At 62.4% G+C, this 5607-nt stretch overlaps 1 long non-coding RNA gene across 1 annotated transcript; it reads right to left on the bottom strand.

Moving 5' to 3' along the window:
- Window positions 1–3339: 3339 nt before the first annotated feature.
- LOC145713087 (uncharacterized) lies at window positions 3340–4593 on the bottom strand. The gene is made up of 3 exons (XR_014136019.1): window positions 4403–4593; window positions 3726–3975; window positions 3340–3419 (listed from the first exon to the last, which is right to left on the bottom strand). It is a non-coding gene; the product is annotated as an uncharacterized LOC145713087 (long non-coding RNA).
- Between the last annotated feature and the right edge of the window lie 1014 nt (window positions 4594–5607).

Genomic DNA, 5607 nt, shown 5'->3' with positions numbered 1-5607 from the left:
GGGGCTACGTGGTCGAGCATGTCTTAGAACCCTGGAAGGAGCAGGAACAGGGCTCCCCAGACCTTCATCTCCAAGGGCAGGTGGAGGCAGGGCCTCTAGCCCAGTGAGTGCATGCACCTCCCATTTGTTACCGGAGGGCAGAACCTTCTGTCTGGAGCAAGGGCCAGCGTTTTCCCCGGAGCCCAGCAGACGGCCTTGGAAAGCTCAAGGTAGACCCAGACATCCGTGTCAGGCCCCGCGGGGCCTCGGTACCGGGACTGGGCGACAACAGGACACGTGTCTCTGTGGACAGATGCCAGGTCTCAGGCCACCTGCCACGGGCCCTGCCCTCGACGTTCTGGGTGACCTTGGACAAAACCTCGGTGTTTCCCGCTATAAAAAGAAGCGATGGGTTCCTCATGGGCTCGTCAAGCTGTGCTTCTGGGATTGGGGGTCGGGCCTCTAGGGGTCGTGGACGTTCGGGGAGTCCACGCCTCATCCCGGTGTCACCCTGAGCAGCTCTGTCCTGTGTTTGCCACACAGGGCTTCTGCCTTAGGTACCGTCGGGACAGCATACGCCCGCCCCCATATAGCTGAGGTTTAAAACCGTAAGGGCAGGTGAGCGCTGGGCCAAGCCTGTCCCTCCGGGTCTCTGCTCCTCTGTTCCTTGTTGTCCTGTGCGCTCAGGGGGGACCAGTGGGTATGCAGTCTGGTTGCTCAGTCTACGGTCCAGCTGAACCTGCAGGTCATTCTTTCGCCAAATCCCATCGTCCCGCACTCGCTAAGTCCAGGCCTCGACCCACAGCCCCCATCCTGTCCCTGAACCCACGCTGGTCATGGGGAGCAAATCGGCAAGCGCTTCTGAGACCAGCAGGCCGGGACCCCAGGAGCAGACCCAGGGAGAGGAGAGGGCTCCCCCTGCATCCGGCAGAGGAGCTGAGGGTGGGGCGAGGGGCCCAGGCCCACATGTGAACGAGGGCATGTTCGGAGGGGCCTGTGTGCCCAGCAGGCTCACCCTGGGCTGGAGAGAAGGCCTTGCACTTTGGAGAAGGCTGGGAGGGACGAAGGTCCAGCCTCCCTCATCCACTGTGGGGGTTGGGGCCGCCTTGCCGTTCAGGCTCCACAGGCTGGGACCTGGGGCAGGTGGTCTGGACCTTCTGGACTCGTGCTTCCTTGCAGGGACATGTGCAGCGGCCTCCCTCGCAGATTCGCCAGAGGGGACACAGCGCAGGAAGATTCAGACCCTGCAAAGGAAGATGCCACGTGGGGTATCCTGTAGAGTTGTGTTCATTGATGAGGTCACAGTGCTCGGCACACGGCAGGCACCTGAGATCCCCGGCTGAATTAGGGAAGGAGGGAAGGAAGGAAGGAGGGAAGGAAGGAGGGAAGGAGGGAGGGAGTGAAACCACAGAAGCGGGGTCCACACCAGGTCAGGTCAGAGGGTGTCACACCTCGGGCCCTGGAAGGGGGCACGGGACATGTCCGTCTGTCCCTCCAGCGCTGACCTTCCTCCACGTGGGACTGTTGACCTCCTGGATCGTCTCCACCTCCTCTGCAAACAACGCTGAGTGTTCCCAGAAGGGGGACAGCGGGCAGGGGCCAAGGAGGGGCTTCCGGAATCCAGTGCCCTGGGGGACTCTGGGACAGCTTTCCAGGTGGCCCTTTATGTCCTCCAGGCACCAGGCCACGATTCCACCTCATCTCTCAGGGAATGTGCCCACCCATCTAGAAGGCCCGTTATGTCCCCATGTCACAGATGGGGACACCGAGGCTAATAGCACAGCCTGGGTCACAAGTAAGACGAGCTGGGTCAGGAAGCCCATCTCCTTGACTTTGGATTGTCCTACGCACAGGCCTGCATCTTGGCATCCTGGGGCTCAGGGTCCCTCTTCCTGGGGAACCCCACCACCTGCCGAGGGCCCCCCCCCCGAACTCAGGGGAGCAGAGCTGACCAACCTGCTTGGGGCCTGGCATGGGGGCTGGGGAAGGGCCGACCGGGGCTCTGGGGGCTCTCCCAGTACTGGGCCAGCCGGTCCCCTGCAGGACGAGGACTTCTCGCTGGGGATCGGCTGGGGCCTCTGCTTCCTCACGTGGACACCTAGGCTGCCGGTCCCCAGACCAGAAACCTGCCCGTCTGAAGGTGACCACCGCTGCCTCCCTCGGGTCTCACTTGCCCGAGTCCCTCCCCGGGACGCCCCGCATCTCTGACGCCTGCTCCCGTGGGGGCCACCTCCCTTGGACTGGGACGAGTCTGGCCTCCATCCCGGGGAACACACTGGCTTTGGAGCATTATTTGGCCCAGAGGCCTGTGAATCTTCTGGCCCTGGGTCGTGAGGGATGCTCACCCCTCTGTGGTGTGACCGTCCAGCCTTCTGCATCTCCTGGTTTCTGTTTGGGCCACGGGAGGACCGGCCCTGTCCTGGCTGGCGTCAGGCTGTGGTGTCACAGCACGCACAGGGGTCTCCACCCAAAGACCATTGTCACCGAAGGGGCCTCCATTTTCCCAGCTAATCTTTAATCCATTGTGATTTCAATATCAAATGAGAAAGAGTCTATTTCAAATGAACACAAAGTACTAAAATGAATCTGTCCCGTCTGAAAAGTTGGTTCAGACCCAAAGGTATCTCTGGCGAGATTCCACTTGACGGAAACCTCCATAGTAGGTAACAGAACACGGAGAGAAAGCAGACTGGGGGTTCCCAGGGGCTGGCGGGGGCACGAATGGGGAGTGAGGGCTCCGGGTACACGGTGACCCTTGGGGACTGAGATATTCTACAACAAAATTCTGTTGCGTGGTTCACAGCGTTGTGAGCGTACCCAGTGCTCAGGAATTGCACAATGTAAAACAAACAAAAATTTTTATTGAAGATTAATGTGGATTATAAAGAAACAATGAACAAATAAAGTAACAGCTAAATAGAAGAGGAGAGAACGGATAAGGGAGAAGAGGAAGAGACATTCTGGTGGGGGGTCATGGTCCGGGAATGGAACAACAATTAGATATAGAAGAAACACCCCGTGAGAGTCTTCAGGCCCTTCATTTGTGGCTGGCATCCATGGGGGAGCAAGGGCAGTGGCAGGGGCGGGGGCAGGGGCGGGGAGAAGGGCATTGGGAGGGGCGGGGAGAAGGGCAGTGACAGGGGCAGGGGCAGGAGTGGGGAGAAGGGCATTGGGAGGGGCGGGGAGAAGGGCAGTGACAGGAACAGAGTTGGGAGCAGCAGCGGGAACTGTGACAGCAGCAGAGGCAAGAGCAGAAGCAGGACCCAGCTGACTCTGCTCAGGTGCCCGCTGTCCCCGCACAGGTCCCAGGTCACCTGCTGGCTCTCCGGCCCCTGCTGGAGTCATTCCAGGCACCACGCCTGCCTGCAGAGCCCCGGAGGCCCCCGAAGCTGTTGGGCCAGGATTTGGAGCCGCACCGGCTTCTGCTCCTGCCCCGGACTCTTGAGAAGGAAACAGAGTGATGGTTGCAGTGGCTCCAAGGCCTCGGGGTGAGAGGAGGGAAGGTCCCCCACCCTACCCAGCGCCGGCCGCTCCAGGGGCCTTTGCAGACACACAACTCACCCCAGAGCCTCCGCGAGAAACCGTGGCCGGGAACCCACACCAGGACCTCTGCCCCCCTTCAGTCCGCAGCCCGGGGCTCTCAGTCTCTGCTCCTGGCCCCACACCAGCCCCCGGGGGCTCCTCCCTGGGTGGCCCAGCACCGCCCCGACCCCGTGAACACACATCTCCCACCCCAGCCTTCTCACCCTCGGGCTCTGGCTCCGGGGGCTCCGGGTCCTGATCCCAGGACCGGTGAACCAGGACCCTGTGGAGGGGCCAGGGCGGTGAAGGAGGCCTTCCCAGGTCATCTCCAGGCTCTGCTTCCCAAGACCTCCCTGCAGCCACTCTCTCCCTGGGTCCAGGGTGGCCCTCCTGGGCGACGGGGCACACGCACAACTCTGTAGGGCTGGTGTATCGGGATTCGGCCAGACGTTTCCCAATTTCATCAGTTGATTTCTGTAAAGACAGTGACCCGAGGATGGCCCTGAGACATCACATCCTCGCCCGGCCATCCTCAGTGTCCTTCTGCCCTCTCCCCCTGCAGCTCTCAGATCGGACACAGACCTGAGTGTGCACAGCCCTGCGCCTGGGACACAGTGACATCCACCAGCAGGGCTCTGGATGAACCTTGGGGACAAGAGGGCCACCCCAGCACACCCTGTCCCTGCCGTTCAGCCTTGACGGGGGTGTGAGCCTGACCCGCCCACCAGGCATCTGACCCCTTCATCAGCCTGCACCTGCTCAGGTGGGCCCTCCACACATGACCCCTCCTTCCTCGCACACACACACACACACACACACACGGGGGGGGACATGGGGCCGCACAGGTCAGATCAGAGCGGTGTCGGGCTGGACTGGATGTCTCTGGGTCTCCCTGTGTTACCTTTGGGTCCCTGCGAGCTAGAGACCTGAGGCGTCCAGTGCACGACCTGACCCACTGTCTCCAGGGTCGGGAAGGGTCGCGGCCGCGGGCTCCCCTGAGCCGGCAGCCGCGGGACACGGGCACACAACAGGAGAACATGTTCGTCAGGCGAAGGTGTCCCAACGAATGAGCCCAGTCGGGCGCTGTCTCCAGAATGCGGGTGCCTGGTGACCTGGGTTGTGAGTTCCATTGGCCTCTGTGACCAGAGAGGTGAGGTCACTTCCTGGGGTCCCCTTACACGGCTTCCTGCTCCTACAAGAGCCCCTCCCAGGCTGCAAAGGGCTCCCCTCCACCCCATGCCCTGTCCCTACAGTGACACCAACACAGCCCAGACACGTCCCCGCGAGGCCTGGTGCCGCCGGTGCCACGGCTTTGGGGCCACAGCGCTGGGTTCAGACCTGGGTTTTCCCCCGACCAGTGCTGGGACCCGCTCAGACCCTGTGCCTCCCGGGGCCCCCCGGTCTCCCCGTCTGCACAGTGGGGTCCTTGTGGCATCTACTTGTAGGGGCGCCATCAGGGAGCCACCTGTAGACACGTCCCGTGCCTGCTATCCCATGAGGCTCGTGGGCACACGTGGCAGTGGAAGGATGAGGAAGGGTGGGCCTGGCACGGAACACAGGAGAGGTCCGAGTGGAGTCTCCTTGAGGTCATGGCCTCCTGCTCAGCCCAGACCCTGGTGTGTGCCGACCCCTAGGGCACCTGGACCCCAGCTTCTGGCCAGGCTCAGGGACGGAGACCAGGCAATGTATTCAGAGCCACGGCATCCTAGATGTGGAGGGAGCTCGCGGGCTTGGTATTTGCCCCCAGGCAAGCATGGATTCCCAGGCACCGGCCTGGGAGGATGATGTTGCCTCAGTCTCCTCCTCTGTAGAGCAGAGCAGGTCGCCGCCTCCTCCCGGGGCTGGATTCCCCGGCAGGTCCAGAGATGGTCTCCTGTCAGAGGCATTGTTCAAGTGAGGTCCCTACCCGGAGAGGTCTCGGAGAGGGGACCAAGGGACGTGCCCCTGCCAGCTCGGCGGATGCTCTCGTCCAAGCTGCTGATCGTCACGTCCAGGCCGGCACCGGTGATGCGGTGTCGCCCGCCGGCTGGGGGGTCAGGGGCAGTGAGGAGCTGTGCTTGCGGACCCTGAGAGACAGAGCTCGTGAGGGCCCAAGGCTGCCCCGGG

The sequence above is a fragment of the Panthera onca genome, chromosome D4 (genome assembly GCF_046562875.1).
Source record: "Panthera onca isolate mPanOnc1 chromosome D4, mPanOnc1 haplotype 2, whole genome shotgun sequence".
Taxonomy (NCBI): domain Eukaryota; kingdom Metazoa; phylum Chordata; class Mammalia; order Carnivora; family Felidae; genus Panthera; species Panthera onca.
The sequence above is the reverse complement of the archived record's forward strand: the minus strand, read 5'-3'. Positions and strand labels throughout refer to the sequence as shown.